This window comes from Panthera pardus, unplaced genomic scaffold (assembly GCF_024362965.1).
Source record: "Panthera pardus isolate Hobbes unplaced genomic scaffold, ASM2436296v1 HiC_scaffold_25, whole genome shotgun sequence".
Taxonomy (NCBI): Eukaryota; Metazoa; Chordata; class Mammalia; order Carnivora; family Felidae; genus Panthera; species Panthera pardus.
The window spans coordinates 35,900,838-35,917,489 of record NW_026526821.1 but is presented as its reverse complement, the minus strand read 5'-3'; the positions used below and the strand labels follow the sequence as shown (position 1 = coordinate 35,917,489).

General features: G+C 39.6%; 2 long non-coding RNA genes across 3 annotated transcripts in view; one reads left to right on the top strand and one right to left on the bottom strand.

Moving 5' to 3' along the window:
* LOC109274716 (uncharacterized) overlaps positions 1 to 5,288 on the bottom strand; it is a 5,306-nt gene extending 18 nt beyond the window's left edge. The window contains exons 1-2 of the long non-coding RNA XR_002083795.2: positions 5,025 to 5,288; positions 1 to 219 (exon numbers count right to left, since the gene is read on the bottom strand). The exon at positions 1 to 219 is cut by the window's left edge and continues 18 nt beyond it. This is a non-coding gene — a long non-coding RNA (uncharacterized LOC109274716). The remainder of the gene's footprint in view (positions 220 to 5,024) is intronic.
* Positions 1 to 16,652, top strand: part of LOC109274713 (uncharacterized) — a 171,292-nt gene that overhangs the window by 136,565 nt on the left and 18,075 nt on the right. The window lies entirely within an intron of this gene.

Sequence of the window (16,652 nt, the reverse complement as noted above, 5' to 3'; positions counted from 1 at the left end):
GAACTTTATGTAAGAATATGATCTTAATGTTGAATTTGGGAGATGGGAAGAAGCCAGACATATGAAGAAGGGAGAGTGGTCTGAAAGTCTTCTGCATTCATTTGCCCATTTAAATTCTGAGTCCAGAACATGGAGATGTGAATCCTAGATTGCTCCAAGAGTGATGTTTAGCAATCTTGTTCTCATTCAGAATGAAATTGTTTTATTTCTAGCCATCTCCTGCAGGAAAAAATTTCAGATTTCCCATTAGATCCCATTATAACATCATGCTTCTTATTTCTCTGTGCCGACTCATTAGCCACCTTTCCCAATTCCATTTTTATCAATCACTGCTTTTACAGTTCCCATCTTCAGTCCTAGGTTTCTCTAATCTAGTTCCTTAGGGGAAAAAAATCTCATTGGAGACACAGAAACCCTCAGTCCCCTCTAAACGTGGTGAGGATGACAATTAAGATGCCTGGGACTGGAATGGCTCCAATTTGTCCGGTTGCAGATTTTCCCACTTTGTCTTGCCCCTCAGCCTAAAGGTAATTCCCTATCTCTCAGACACTAATCACGAGCTTGTCTTATGTTCTTGACGTTCTGTGAGTAACTGTGGAGCATCGAAAAGGACTTAATGACTATGAGAAGGGATGTCCTCCCTGAAGGCTTTGCATCACCAATTTTTTTTTTATTGCAGTGGAGCCACTGTCAAAACTGCCTCAGTCATACATTTCTTCTTTCCAGTGTAGTACACTCCCAAGGGACATGTGGCTTCATCCTGAGCAAGTTCAGTCAGTAGTGTTAGAATACTAAAAACTTTAAAGAATTATGAAGCCAGCTCAGACCTCATTTCTTAAAAGATTTCCTGAAATGTTCCAGGTAGAGATAGCATCACCTGCCATCAGCCAATGGCAGTGTCCCCTTCTGTCATATTACACCATTGATGTCATTTCCCTTCATTGGGCTTCCTCTGATATTTCTGACTTTGGAAAAATCATTATCTCCCATGTGTGTGTGGACTTGTTACCTTCTCTGCACCCAAAGGTTGCAGAGTCTTCATAGTTTTTGTTCCTTTGATGGAAAATTTTGTTTTTATGTACTATTATGGATTGTTTTTGTCAACTTTTCTTTCATTAAAATGGCTTTACAATGGGAATAGACACCTGTACTCTGTCATTTGATTCAATTTTCAATAACCCTTTTGTATGACTTATTTTTTCCATATCTAGCAACACAAAGTTCTCAAGGCTGAATGAATAAAACGTTTAAATTATTGCTTTATAAGAAGATCCAACCTAGTCAAGCCATATGCAGACTTCAAATATATGTGTTAAAGGAATTCTAGGTATCTGGGTTTCTGACCTTGTATCTGAAATCTCACACCAACTTCATTGACTCTGTTTATGTGGTGCTGGATAGCAAGAAAGAAAAAAGTAATACATAAGCATATCTTTACATAACTACAACAGGAAAAAAAATCCTCACCTCAAAGCTATAAGCCAGTGTTTTATTTTTTTATGTTATTTATTTATTTTGAGAGAGAGAGAGAGAGTGGCAGGGGGAGGCACAGTGAGAGAATCCCAAGCTGACAGCAAAGAACCCAGTGTGGAGTTTGAGCCTACCAACTCTGAGATCATGATCTGAGCCAAGATTGAGTGTCAGACACTCACCCAAAACAAGTATTTTAATCTGCCTAAAATCTCTCTTCCAGGGATTTTTTTCAGCCCTTTTTCCCCCAGTACTTCCAGTGACCACAAACTCATTATCCCCTCACAAAGCAACTCAAATGAGTTTCAGAAACTTCTAATTGTTAAAGAAAAAAAATATTCAGGGGCCACATTTTGGAAGTTGCAAGTGCTGTGCTAAAAATTTTGGATAGCTTTCTGTGTCAATCATCTTGATTAAGGAAACTGCAAAATAAACCATGTTACCAGCCCAAGTGGAAAAAGAAAATAATTGATACTGAATCTCAATGTCCCCTGACATCTAGAAAGTCCTCATCTCCTAAGCAACATATTTGTTTCTCCAGCAGATGTGTACCCATTTGGGTAACTGTCTCATTGACATACTATGAATGACTATGATTCAGTAACTATATTGTTCAGAATAGATTTACTCTTCTTTCAACTTATAGCTCAGATAAAATCATCATGACCCAAGTGAGTATATTTGTAGTTCTGCAGTGGTCATGTTGCCCTAGAAGGGTTTTTAAAGTAACCAACCTCAGCTATCTGCTCTCTATATGTGATTTAGGATAGTTCCCTATGTTCTGACTTCAATTATAGTGTCAGAATCTTATCTAGTCTTATATGGTGATCCCTTTGGAGTAGTACCCAAAACGTATTCTTTTTTTTTTTTTTTTTAAGAGAGAGAGAGTGAGCTGGGGAGGGACAGAGATAGAGGGAGACTTAGAGTCTGAAGCAGTCTCCAAGTCTGAGCTGTCAGCACAGAGCCTGATGTGGGGCTCAAACCCACCAACCACGAGATCATGACCTAAGCCAAAGTCGGACAGTTAACCAACTGAGCCAGCCAGGTGCCCGCAAAACATATTTGCCTTGTTTTACCTCCTAAAACCGAAAGGAGATTATCAAAGAAAGTCTTGAGATAGTGCCTTATTAGTAATGTGGCAGGCATGATCAACATTTAAGGTTGATCCCCGAGTGGCATGTGAAAGGGTAAGGAATATTCTAAGCCTCCTTGAGATTCTCTAACACTCATTGTCACAGCTATCTTCACACAGGCCCTCTCGGTTTCTAGTCTGGATGTTGCCATGGTTTATTGTCCCCCTCAGCCTCAGCCTTGCCAGGTCTCTCATTCCTTCCTTCCTGCTAGAGTACTCTCTCTTACATGCACACCTAATCATGTCGCTCTGATGCTTAATTGTCTAATGGCTGTTTGCATAAAATTCAGACTCCTTGCTATGAAAACACAAAGGCTATGCTGACTTCTCCCACCTCATCTCGTCTTACCTTTCTATCTTCCAACCATGTGGACTTACCTTTGTTCTTGGGTAGCATAAGCTCCCTGCTGATTCTTTTCCTCCCAGCCTTTGGCTACACTCACCCCTCAGAGCAAAGCCCTACTGCATAGCTTCCAGAAAGCTGGTTTCCCCTTATAAGTTCTTCCCCAGCAGGATAGATTTGTGCTCCACTGCATCTCGAGTTTCTCTCAAATGCTAGCACAAATCACTCTGCATTGTAGTTATTTCGTACTCTACATCTTCCCCAAACCTGGAGCTCTTGGTGAGAACAGGCTGGGTTTTTATCATAGGACATCAGGATGTAATGTAGGGTAGTTACCCCCTGTTGCAAATGCATGATGAATGCAGGTGCTCCAACTCAGAAGTGAATAAATATTCAGTGCTCTGGAAAATCTAACCATGCTGCTGAAGACCATTCTACACCTTTTGAGGGAACTCTGAAGTTGCTAAGTAATGATTGCCTTTAATGGAAGGACAAAAATATTAGTAACAGTGATCTCTGGTGGTTTTCATTGGTTTCATGTTTTGTTTTTTTTTTATTTTCAATATTCTCTTTAAAGAGCCATATGGATTACATTTATACTCAGGAACAAAGGTTAAAAACGTTATATATATTTTGAATTTGCATTTACCTTTATGGCCAATGTGTGCAGAACAAAAGGACTGGGATAAAGTCCTCAAGGGGTTAACCGTGGTTTTCTTTAGAATTAGAATAATAGGTGGCTTTTTTCTTTTTTCTTCTATTTTTCATTTTTCCTGTATGATTATGCATTCCTTTTATAAGGAAAAAATGTATTTAAGTATTTAGAAATTAAATAAATAACATGATTAATGATTGGGGTAGTCCAATAATTGAACCATCTCCTATCAAGAGATGAATGAATTTAACTAAATCATACTTATGGTGAAACCATTTAGCTTTTATTTTGAGAACGCATGGAAAACAATATCAGTATTAGAATCTATCATTTAAAATGGAGAGGGGCACCTGGGTGGCTCAATCAGTTAAGTATCTGACTTTAGCTCAGGTCGTAGTCTCCCCACTTGTGAGTTTGAACCTTGCATTGGTCTCTCTGCTGTCAGTGCAGAGCCCCCTTTGGATCCTCGGTCTCCCCCTCTCTCTCCCCCTTCCTTGCTTATACTCTGTCTCTCTCAAAAATAAAAATAAAGCATTAAAAAAATTAAAATGGAGAAAAATATGACTCTGCAAATTATAAAACTAAAACATTTGTTGTTAGACCATTTGGCAGATAAGTGTATTATTGGACTGGGAAGAGAACCCAAGTCCAGTTGTGAATTATAGAGTTGGTTTTTAACAGAATGTAGCTGTCTATGTCTGTTGCCAAATCTATTATCCTTTGGTACATAATACACCGGAGATTAAGGTTCCATATATTCAGCAAAAGATTTACGTGAAATGGTAAAAATAGCTTTAGTCATAATTTATACAGGTGCATATTTATAAGTCGAGAACAAATATTTGAAAAAAAGGCAAAGAGAAAGGAACCAACATTATTTTAGAATTTCTTTTTACTTCTTTAAACCCATATACTTTGCATTTATTATGATTTAAAACTAAACACTCCTTCAATATTTATCAAACAGTTAAGACTTGCCTCAATTGTATTTGGCAAGAGTTGAGTAAATCAGTTGCTTATGGTTATTTATTGAAAAGGAGACTAGATGTTAGTTTTTAGCCATTAGGAGTTGTTCTTAAGGTTCTCGTGTATTATCAATTATCATGAACAGAAAATATGATTTACAAACTTGATGATCAATAATTTTCATGTATAATTAAATGCCAAAGTAGACACTTCTGAAGTGCCATTCAATCATAGGCCTGAAAATTATATTCTGACAACTACATAAATGCTAATAGACCTGGAAGTCCAGCAATGCCTGAATGATGGAAACATATGCAACTTAGCATTTTATCGTGTGATAGATAATAAATAGAGTAATTGCCTAGTACATATCATCCCACTGTGTCTTCAACACAAATCTATGAAGTCAGTCTATTAAAGTAATAAACGACCTGTAAACTTAGTTGCTTATAACCTACCATGTCCTTTGATGGGTAGCTCTGGAACCTGCTCTGTAGCTCCTGGGCTGACAGAATTGCCAGCAGCAGAGGGAAGTGGGGCTCAGAGACTCTCCCATCTGCAATTTAAAGCTCCAGCCTGGAAATGACAATCATCACTTCTGCTCAGAATTCCTTGTTCGCAACTAGTTGCCTGGAACCACCCAACCATAATGGGTCAGGACAGAGAGTACAACCCTGTGGTGTGTGGGGACAGGCAGGAAATATCTGGTCGATAATACAAATTACTACTACACTGAGTGAATGCCCCTATTTTACACATGAGGAAACAGACTCTGAGAGAGGTCAGTTTGCCAAGTCACATAGCTGGTAAGTGAAAGAGCTAAGATGCTAATAAAGAATTAAGTATGAATTAACATTTTTATTGCAAATTCTGAGCCTGCCAATTCAATGCCACCTAGAAAAACACTGGAATATTAGAAACTGAACAGAGATTCACGGGGGTCTCTTGTCTCACTTTTGTGAACTCTGAAATCCTTTAGCTGTACTTCTAGCTGCCTACCTCAAAAGCTAGAGACTAAAAATAGTGAATCTCTGTTACCAGAGCTGAATTCCTTTTAAAAAATATTCTGGGGGTGCCTGGGTGGCTCAGTCAATTAAGCATTCAACTCTTGGTTTCAGCTCAGGTCATGATCTCACAGTTTGTGAGATTGAGTCCTACATTAGGCTCCACACTGACAGCACCAGGCCTGCTTGGGATTCTCTCTCTCCTTCTCTCCCTCTCTCTCTTTCTCTACACCTCCACTGCTCACACTTTCTCTCTATTAAAAGAAAAGTTATTTCGGTTGAGCATCCAACTCTTGATTTCCACTCAGGTCATAATCTTGACGTTCTTGAATTCGAGCTTCACATCAGGCTCTGTGCTGACATTGCGGAGCCTGCTTGGGAGTCTCTCCCCCTCTCTTTGCCCCTCCCCTGCTCACTCTCTCTCTAAATAAACATTAAAAAAAATTAATGCCTTAATACAATGAATGTTATATATCTCACACAGTATCTGTGGGTCAAGAATATGGGAGTGGCTTAGCTGGATGATTCTGGCCAGGGGTCTCTCATGAGGTTGCATTAGATGTTGGCCAGGGTTGTGGTGATCTGAAAGCTTGACTGGCACTGGAAGATCTGCTTCCAATGGTGGCACTCACATGGCTGGGGAGATTTGTGCTAGCTATTGGTAAGAGGCTTCCTCCCCACATGGAAATCTCCGTAGGATTGCTTGAGTGTTCTCAGGACATGGCAGCTGGATGCCTCCAAAGTGAGTGATCCATGAGAGAACAAACAGGAGGCTGCAATGTCTCTTTTAGCTGACTTTTGGTAGTCACACACCATCATTTTTGTATGGTCATTAAATTACCCAGATCAGCCCTGTTTAATGTTCGAAAGAACCACACCAGGATATGAAAACCAGGAGGAGAAGATCCTCAGGGCTGATATGGAGTCTGAGCTGTGCTACAGTCATTTCTCACCCAGACTGTTAAAATAGCTACCTGATCACTTCTAACTTTGTCTTCATTTTTGTCTTTTCTATAAAGCAGCCACAATGCTCTATTTTTTTTTCCACAATGAGCTTTTAATAAAGAATTGGATCATGCCATTTGTCTGCTTGCGTCCTTTAAATGCCCTTATACTGAACTTAAAATGTCACATTCCTTATTCTTCCCTGCAAGGTCCTCCACATCTGGCTCCAGCCTCCCTTTCAACCACACCCTCAGCTATCTCCCCCTCACCACTTTCTTGGTTTAGGCCTTTCTGGTCTTCCTCAGAACATGCTCCTCACCAAGCCAGGCACTTTCTGACTTCAGAGTCTTTGAGGTAGTTTGTGTGTATATTGTCCCCCCACACCAACCTGGCAGCTTCCATTCATTCTTTAGGTCTCAGATTAGATACATACTCACAGAAGCCCTCTCTGCCTCCCAACCTAAAACTTCACCCAGTAACATTCATCACTGTTTATTTATTTTTTAAATGTTTATTTTTGAGGGAGAAATCCCAAGTGCATGAGCAGGGAGGGGCAGAGAGAGAGAGGGGAACAAAGGATCTGATGCGGGCTCTGTGCTGACAGCAGAGAACCTGATGCAGGGCTCAAACTCACAAACCATGAGATCATGACCTGAGCTGAAGTTGGACACTTAACCTACTGAGCCACCCAAGTGCCCCCATCACAATTTATAATGACACTTTGTGTTTATTTACTACCATCTCCGCTCTCCCACCCCCACCATGGCAGCAAGAGCCAAGGGAGCCATGACTATGCTTGGTTCCGGTTCTACACCAGGCGCCTAGGATGCTGATGGGGAAAGTAGGAGGTCCTTAGGAGATGTTTAATATTTACTGCAAGAAATGAATGGAGGTATGAATGAATGACTTGTAGTCTTTAAGTGAGGATTTCATTTGACTCCCCCAATTTCAATTTAGGTTTCTCTTCTTTTAAGCTTTGCCAACAATATCAATGCTGGATGGAGGTGAGAAAACAGAGATGGGAAAACCAGACACAACTTCAGAAAAGTTTAGCTGAAAGTGAAAACAGCTCTCTCTCTATTCTGGTCATTCTTTTTCCCCTGAAGCCTAAAAAGGATGAACCTTTTGGACTATTGACTTTTTTAGAATGAAAAAATCTATATGTATAGATTTTTATATAAAAGATTTGTATATCTTTTATATTTATACAAAAAATCTTTTGTATAAAAGATTTAAGAACATTTTGCTCTATTCAACATGGTTTCTATAAGTGGAAAGGGAGATACAGAAAAGCACCAAAACCATAACGACATTTGAATCAATAAGTACATTTTACATTTTTTGTCAGACAAATTCTTACCAAATGGCTTAGATAATATCATCTGTTCTTGTTTTGTGTGTGTGTGTGTGTGCATTCGTACTCACACATATCGAATGAAGAAAAGCCTAAGACGAGGTGCTCACATTTGCATCATAAAACACGTGGCACATTTAGAAATTGGCACCACAGAGTAAGTTGAATGCTGCAGAACACATTTATCTGCTGATGTGTGGTCTAGGAAGTGTTTTTATTCCACCAGTTCCACCTCCCACCCGACCCTCCAAAAAAAGAAACTCTCTTGCAAAGTCCTCTGTAAAGAGTTTTTGAGACCACTTGCTCCCTGCTTATGGGTAATCCCTTCACTTTTTCAGAATGATTGACAATTCTTATGCATACTGGAGCCTGGGCTCCACTTGAGACTCAAATAAGAATGCCGTGGAGTAAGGGGGAGCCCCTGACCAGTGGGCACTGATTAGAAGCAGCCCTTTAGAAGCAGACTTGCTTCAGACAAATAGCTGTGTTATGAGTGGCAAAAGGGAGAGCGAATATAGTCCAGTGGAAGGAAACAAGCACTAAGGAACAGATGCAGAAACTCAGGGGTATAACAGTCGGGATCGATTAGCATAAGAACAAACCTCTCTACATGTGACGAGGCGCTGAGGAAGTATATGTGTGATTTTCAGTTGCTTACCACGACTAATTTTAAGATAATTTAAGTGTAGACTACCTTGCATTTTCAATGTGGCAGGAAAATCCCTTCAGGGATTTACAAGGCAACCATATGGATTTGGGGAAGTAATTGCTTTCTATTTAATTCTACTGATACTTCCCTCACCCTAGGAATTTCTTTGACTTTGGTAACACCACAGTTCCTGGTGCTTTTCAACAACCTTTGAAGGGCGGTCCTCTTTGTATTGGGGCTTTCAATACGAACCAATTTAATAGAAAGAGAAGGTACTGGCCTGTGAAGTTTAGAATTTCCAGGGATGGACTGAATGTAAGGGATGGACTCATGTAAGACTTGAAAAGTGTGTCTCTTTCCTGGGCTTGGGGGCACTTGCTCTCCAGCTCCCTTGCTCCTTCAGCCCTGCTTAAATTGGTGTGAGCTCCAATCTCAGCCAGAATATCCCTGCAATATGGCACGGATGTCCACCAGCAGCTCCAGGTTCACATCCTGTTAGAGTTCCAAGTGCAAAGAAGTACCTTTTCCCAATCGGCTCAGCAAAAACCCCAATTGGGCTCTCAGTGGATCTGGGTTGGGCCTTTTCCCCCACCCAGTTTCTGTTTCTCTTCATGTCACGCTGCCTCCATTTTATTTCTTGGAACGGATCCCTCCTGCATAATGCTGTTCCTTCTGTCAGACTCTTCCCTTCCATCAGGGCCAACATAACTCCTTACTCATCCTTCCAATCTCCATTAATATGCCTTTTCGTTAGTGTGAAGTTCCCTGATTCCCTAGCGCACTCTGTAAGTTTACATGTTGCCATAGGACAGGGTACCTTGCAGCTATACTGGGGTACCATTATGCTTATCTCCTGGGATGCCTGGAGGTCTGGTTAAGATAAGGAGAACATGTGCCAGCTAAGACTATTTATTAATGTGCTATTTAAAGTTCAAAATTCCCCTGGAAGCCACCTGAATTAACTTGACTAGACTTTTTAAGATGTGTAGATTGATACTTTGCACCTGTTTTAACAGGTCATACAGCATGCCTGGGTTTTTATATGGCTAATGATATAAAAGAACCCTCAATAAGTGTGTGTCTGCACCCAGTTAAGTATCTTGATAGTGTATAATCTGAAGATGAAGCATGTCCTGTCCTGAGTAACTAAGAAAGGCCTCAGCGGTGGAGGGGTGGTATGCCTGGGATCTTGGAGCCAAATATGATTGCCTATCCTTTGTCCTGATGTATTGTATTCTCTACCCATATTAAAACCTTACATGAGCATTGGCAAGGATGTGGAGAAAGGGGAACCCTCTGTACCTATGATCCAGCAATCATACTACTATTTACCTGAAGAATACAAAAATACTAATTCAAAGGGATATGTTTATGTTTATAGCAGCATTATCTACAGTAGCCAAATTATGGAAACATCTCATGTTCATCAATTGATGAATGGATAAAGATGTGATATATAGATAGATGTTCTATATACTCAACCATAAAAAAAGAATGAAAACTTGCCGTTTGCGATGACATAGATGGATCTAGAAACTATTATGCCAAGAAAAGTAAGTCAGAGAAGGACAAATACCATGTGATTTCACTCATGTGGAATTACAGAAGGAAAGCAAATGAGCAAAGGGGAAAAAATATAAGCAAACCAAGAAACAGACTCTTAACTGCAAAGAACAAGTTGATGGTTACCAAAAGGGAGGAGGTAAGGGATGGGTGAAATAGATGTTGAGGTTAAGGAGTACACTTGTGATGAGCACCGGGTGATGTATGGAGATGTTGAAACACTTTTATACACCTGAAACTAATATTACACTGTATGTTAACTGGAATTTTAAATGAAAACTTAAAAAAAAAACCCTTAAATGAGTATACCCTATGGAATCTTGTCTTATGATAATCATTAATTATCCAAACTTGTGTGGTTGTCACATATGTATTTTGTGCTTATTCTATTAAAATATGTCTCTGCTACCAAACTGGAAGCTTTATAAGGGCAGGGACCCTGCCTGATCTTGCATTTTATTTTCTCCTGACATGCCATCATGGTAAGTTGGTATCCAACCAGGGAAACAGAAAGCACTCTGAGTTCTTACAGAAGGGAAGTTAATGCAAGGATTTAGTGGCACAGCTGATAGAAGAGGCTGAATGATCAACTAGGGCACAGCTCCAGAATCGTCCATATCAGTGCTCACTAAATACGTGCTGAATGAATGAATACACCCAAATTGTGTGCAGAAAAAGTGTTGCTGATTGATTCAAAATTCTAGTGGTAACGGTCTTGAAAGGTCTGTGTCTACAACAAAAATGCACGTGTTGTATAGAATAGAGGTCCCTGTGTAGGGACTGGAGACACAAAGTCTACCTGTGCTGTTATTTCATGATAATTTCTTCTTAATTTTTTAATGTTTATTTTTGTGTGTGTGTGTGTGTGTGTGAGAGAGAGAGAGAGAGAGAGAGCGAGCGGGAGCACACGTGGGCATGCACCAATGGGGGAGGGGCAGAGAGAGAGGGAGACACAGAATCTGAAGTAGGCTCCAGGCTCTGAGCTCTCAGCACAGAGCCTGGCACGGGGCTCAAACTCACAAACTCACAAACAGCGAGATCATGACCTGAGCCAAAGTCGGATACTTAACCAACTGAGCCACCCAGGTGCCCACATTTCGTGATAATTCTATTGCTGACAAATCCATCTCTTGGCTGACACTCTTATTTCTTTGGCTATGTAATATATCGCTTTAGCTTGAGACCCATTCAGACTTATCAGAAAGACTGTCTATTCATTTCATTCTTTCTGTCTTGATTTTATTAATGTTTGTGAGGGAACACTTATTTCTCTTATTTCCAGCTTTCTTAGGAGAGGAGCCTGCATGTCCCAACAACAAAGAACATAATAATCTACCAGGTTCAGAAAAGGCATGGATATTTCAAATCATCCTTTAAAAAAAAGTCACTAAACCTATGGAAATCAAATCATCTTTTATGTATCAGTTCCTCAAAGTCTTATTTACTGAAGGTAAAAGGGAAAGTCTATCATTATTAATCCTGAATAAAATATGCACACACATATGCATCACATAATACTCAACTATTTAGGATAAAAAAAATCCCCAGTGAGTTCCAGAATATTAACAGAATATTCAGTTTTCTTTATTGCCCAGATAAAATTCATGATGTAGTAACAATTACCTAAGGATCTAAGAATGTGAGCATGAGCTTATTTGATGTGTGTAAATGCCTCATCTGCCTTCATTTATAAATTCCCCCCAGGGTTCTTTGTTAAAGAAACACAAATCCAGAGAAAATATATAGCCTGTGTAAATATTTAGAAAATAATAACACTGTTCAGATGCCTATTTACTTCAAATTTATATCTGTGTGTAGAAGGCATCTAAATTCTTCTTTTCCTCCCTTGTCATATCACCTTCCTCAAAAACAAACTACAGGCTGAGTGGTTCTCTTGGGTACCTTCATGGCTACATAAGGAATTTGCTCAATTGTGAATTCAACAAAAATTGCTAAATTAACTGTACGGGGTTGGGGGGGGTGTGATTCACTTGTACCAATTAGACATGACCTTATCCTGATCATAGTGTTGAATGCATCTATCTGTCTCTCATGGTTATAATTTTTAGTGATTGATGATGCTCAACTCAAGCTTGAAGAAACAGAAACAACTTTCTCCTTTTAAGCGGCTTCTGAATTGGTTCTCATTGCTGTTCTTGCTCATTCTTTATCCTTAAGAATGGTTAAGACAAATCTGGAAGTTTGTAAAAGTTACATTTTTTTTAAAAGAGAGAAAGCTTGTTATACAAAATGAACCCCAAGAAGTCACTGTTGAAAACTTTACACCCAAAGTTGCACACAAAAACATGTTATTTGTAGCAGATCTTACGGGATTCCCCTTCCCAGCTGGCACACCCATTGCTCAATGGCTGTGACTGGTGGCTCAGAGCTACTCGCTTCTCTGGAGGATTGCCTTTGGCTGATCAGAGCCACCTTGCCTCTGTGAGGTCTTTGTCTCTGTCTCCACAAGAGGCTGGCCGATGACTGACTGACGCAGGTTATAGCAGCCAGCCTCCTTCCCTCTGGGCAGGGCAACCCCTGTGGTAAAATTCATCCTCCATATCTCCCATGGAATCCATCTGAATCTAACTTTATCTCACGCCCTGAAAAGTTTCTCCTGGGAGCAGGCCTGCAATGAAGCATTTACACAGGAGTTTCCATCTCTGGCTCTGTTTCTAGGCAGCTTGACCTAAGACTCTGTTTTAATTACCTATTTTGATTCCAGAAGTTGGTTAGGCTCTAGAAACAAAACAAAGTAAACATTTGGGCCACTAGACTTACTATGGCTGGAATTAGTAACTGTTTCTGTAGCTAATGGGTAATGCTCATCTTTCTCTGATTATCAGTAACTAGATAAAGAAAATATCTACGTATTTAAATCACTTCAACAGACCGAACGTGACTCTGCTTCAACAAACTGTTACTCTTCTGATCATCTAGGTCTGGGTCTTCATCCCTGTGCCTTCTTTTGGTTTACCTTGCCTCTAGAGACTAAAAGAAGGTTAAATCCCTTATTGAGCACTGACTGTGTAGACACAAAGCTAGAAACCTTACAGATGTAATGCCGTTAGATTCTCAAGATGGTGTATTGAGGGGCAGATACATATCCCTACTTTATAGAGGATGAAATTAAGATTCAAAGACAATTTATGACTTGATCCATGGACATGCAGCTAGTAAATTGAGGTTCAGAAACAATTTGTAACTTGATCCGTAGACGTGCAGCTAGTAAATGGCAAAGTTCGGATTCAAATCCAGGTCTGCTGACTACAAAAACCACATTCTTAACCAATTTACACAGTGTCAATTTGAAGATAAGGACATGAATAGAGGAGAGTATTTCCTTCTAGACTTAAGAGCCTACATCTACATTTCTGCAGCATTATTGGTATCCCTTTTCCCACACCATCCCCACCCCCAGCTTCTGTATGCTTTTCCAACAAGCTCCCCCATGACCCATGATTCAATTCATTGAATTGCCTTTGAGCTCTGGAATAGCCTTACCAGCACCCCCTAGGCTATAATGATTAACAGATGCAGGAATCCAAAAGCCTAGTACTTTTTGCCTGTTCTCTACAGCTCCCTGTGGGTTAAATTGAAGCTGGGGCTTCACCAGAAAACTCAGGCTTGTCTGTCTTCCTTCACTTTCCAAATACTAGTCCCCCCCCACACCCCCCACTAGTCCCCCCAGGAGCATTTTCTCAACAAATCACCTGTTCCTGAATTCTTGGCTCAGTGTCTCCTTCTGAGAGAATCATAACTAAATCAATATACATAAAGGATAAAGCAGACAACTACTAATAAAATCACTTTGGCATTCTGGAATGCTGGGTGAACTTGTTTTATTTTTTCAAAGAAATAATTTTGTTGCTTATTGAAAAGTCATACATGCTCATTGCTAAAGAAAAGAAAGAAAATATAAATTAAAATAAGACAATAAGAGTTAATTCATAATTCTAAAACCCAGGAAAATTACTATTTGAGTGTTGCATATTTACATGTCTAAGATTATACATACCATTTATAATGTTTATTTTTAATGTAACTTTGATAATGCTATTTTTTACGCCAGTAAAATGTCCTCTACAAAATATTTTTTTAATGTTTATTTTTGAGAGAGAGAGACAGAGTGACAGCAGGGGAGGGACAGAGAGAGACGGTGACACAGAATCTGAGGTAGGCTCCAGGCTCCAAGCTGTCGGCACAGAGCCTGATGTGGGGCTCAGACTTACAAACTGTGAGATCATGACCTGAGTTGAAGTCAGACTTTTAACCGACTAAGCCACCCAGGCACCCCTCTACAATATATTTTTTTAAGCTTGTATAATGTTCTCTACTATAATTTTTGGGAGTGGAACCAAGCCCTCAGTTGATGCTGCTGGTCCATGGGCCACTCTTTGGTTGGTACTGATGGTACTGATGGCTACTGATGGGCCATCAAAGAACTCTGGCTTTGTGCTGTTAGGGTTTAGAGTTAAACTTGAAATAAACTTAGTCACTCAAATGTTCCTTCACACAGTTCCCATTCAAACATGTTGAGCCATTTAAATGAATATAAACACTTCATATGTGGGGAAAGAGGATTAATAGGACTTGACACTGGCACTTTCAGCATACATTGCAAATGGCTGAAGGTGCACAGAACACCACTGTATACGAAACTAGCACTGAGGAAGTGTGGTATTTGCTGGGGTGACAGCAGAAAGTGAGATGCTCTGAAAGTCTGCTATTGCAGACTCATTTTCCTTATACCTGAATAAAACCATTGTGGGCATTTCTCCCCCCAACATATTGAAGAAATAAAACATCCTCTAATTATTGGAGGAAACAACATGTCTTGTTCTCAGGAGCCATGTCGAAGGGGCTTCTACTGGCAAAAATCAGGGGCAGTTTGAGCATCAAAATTATGTTAGTAAAGGATTATAAACTCATTAAATGAAAAAGGAATGCACAGGTCCATATGGATTTAAATCCATAAGAAGAAGATATCGCTCTGTCCCAAAATAGAAAGCTAACTAGGAAATGTAGAAATGATGAAATAAGTAACTCGTCTTATGACAGCCATCCTTGTAGTAACTATTTCAGGCAAGAATCCTCATGAGTACTAAAACTAGTGGGTGACAATTATGGGAGTAATCAGAAATTTATATAGTTTCATAGGTTCTATTCACAAGATACTTATTAAGTACAAAGGAAAAAATAATTACAGTAGAGATACTGGATAGATACCACTTTAACCAAGAGATTAACATTCACAAAGTTTACATCACATGTCAACATCACATACCTCCTGATATGATGTACTGAGAAGGGTACAATATCACATCTGTGGTATTCCTGCCTAGCACGTGTCACTTGAATCTATCCTGAGGAAATAGAAGACCTCAAAATTGAAGGGCATTTTCAAAATAACTGGCATGTATTCTTCTAATATATCAATGTCATAAAGAAAAAATGAAGATTGAGGAACTTTTTTAAACAAAAGAGATGACAGAGTTGGGACAACAAAACACAACTTGTGATCTGGGATTTTCTTTTGGTATAAAGGATATTATTGGGACAAATAGCAAAATCTGAATAAGGTCTGTAGACATGACTAGTTAATTCAAATATTAAATTCCTAATTTTGACAGGTATAATATGATTACATAAAAGAATGTTTTTGTTTTTTGGAGATACATACTGAAGTATTTAAGGGTAAGGGATATTATGTCTTCAACAGACACTCAAATAGTCCAGGAAAAAATAATTACATACACACACACATGCACGTGCACACACACACACATATATATGGAGAGAGAAGGAGAAAGAAGCCATGTGGTTAACATGTGGGTAATCTGGGCAAAGAATATATAGGGATTCTTTGTAAAATTCTTGTAACTTTTCTGTAAATTAGACATTAACTCAAAACTTTAAAATTATTAAAAATAGACACACGAAAAACCTCATGAACAAACAAAATTTAGTTCTAAGAGCAAATGTCCAGGCTCCCTAACACAAATCTTGTAAGGAATTCCAGCTCAAGCCTGCCTCAGGGGAAAGTGGGCCTGGTTAGCTACTTGCTCACTCATCCAGCTTCCTATCTTCACAGATAGAAAGTGAGGGAGGGGATAAAGCAAAGGGCCTTCATTGTATATGGCTGACCGAGTTGTAATCTGGAGTTGGTAGCCTTTGGTAAGGCAGATCCTAAAGTGGACTCTTTTTGTCAGTGGGGCTTTTGTGGATGTTTTTGGAGCTTCTGCCCAGCACTCACTGCATTTCCTGGTGTGGGTGATGCCTCCCCCAGCTTTTTACTCAGTAGTACACCTCTAGTGATGGCCAGTTTTATGTCCCAATTTGGCTAGGCTAGATTATAGTACCCAGTTACTCAGTCAAACATTAATTGTAGGTGTTGCTGTATAGGTGTAGGTGTGGGTGCAATTAACATCTACAATTAGTTGGCTTTATATAAAGGAGATTATCCTCCATCATCTAGGTGGGCCCAATCCTTTCAGTTGAAAGAACAGAACTGAGGTTTCCCTGAAGAAGAAATTCTACTTGTGAACTGTATGGATAGCTCTCACCCAAG